The following is a 515-nucleotide window of genomic DNA, read 5'->3' on the forward strand; positions in this document are numbered from 1 at the left end:
CTAAAATTAATAGAAAAGTGCTCAATACATATTACATGAATGGTCTAATAGTTCTATAAGATAATTAACATAAGGTATGAATGAGTCCCTGTGACAGGCTGCTGGAGAACTGATACGAGTTGTCAGGAGGCCATTTTGTGAACTGCCACTGTGATGCCATCGTGTTTCTGGATCATAATGTTCCCATTATTTGATTCTAGATACACCACAAGAATATCAGTGGGGTCCGAGGTTAGCTTAGCTGCTTGCTGGGCTAGAACAGATATCACCCCAGCATGCTCATCTGACAGGGTTCCGCAGCAACCTAGATTGAGTCCCTGTGAATCTGTGCACAGGATTCCGAAAATGGATGGATTCTTCATTGTGTCCTCCAAGTGCTGCTCTAAGGTAGCCTCCATCCCGCCGCATGTTGCCTCCTTCTTTGCCACGGGTGTGAGGTGCTCCTTGGTCCCCACTCCAGTATTCTCACCGAGCAAGAGTTGGACACGACTGAGCACGCACAGTAGAAGCAGTTA

The sequence above is a fragment of the Bison bison genome, unplaced genomic scaffold, assembly GCF_000754665.1.
Source record: "Bison bison bison isolate TAMUID 2011002044 unplaced genomic scaffold, Bison_UMD1.0 scf7180017864200, whole genome shotgun sequence".
In the NCBI taxonomy this organism is placed as follows: domain Eukaryota; kingdom Metazoa; phylum Chordata; class Mammalia; order Artiodactyla; family Bovidae; genus Bison; species Bison bison.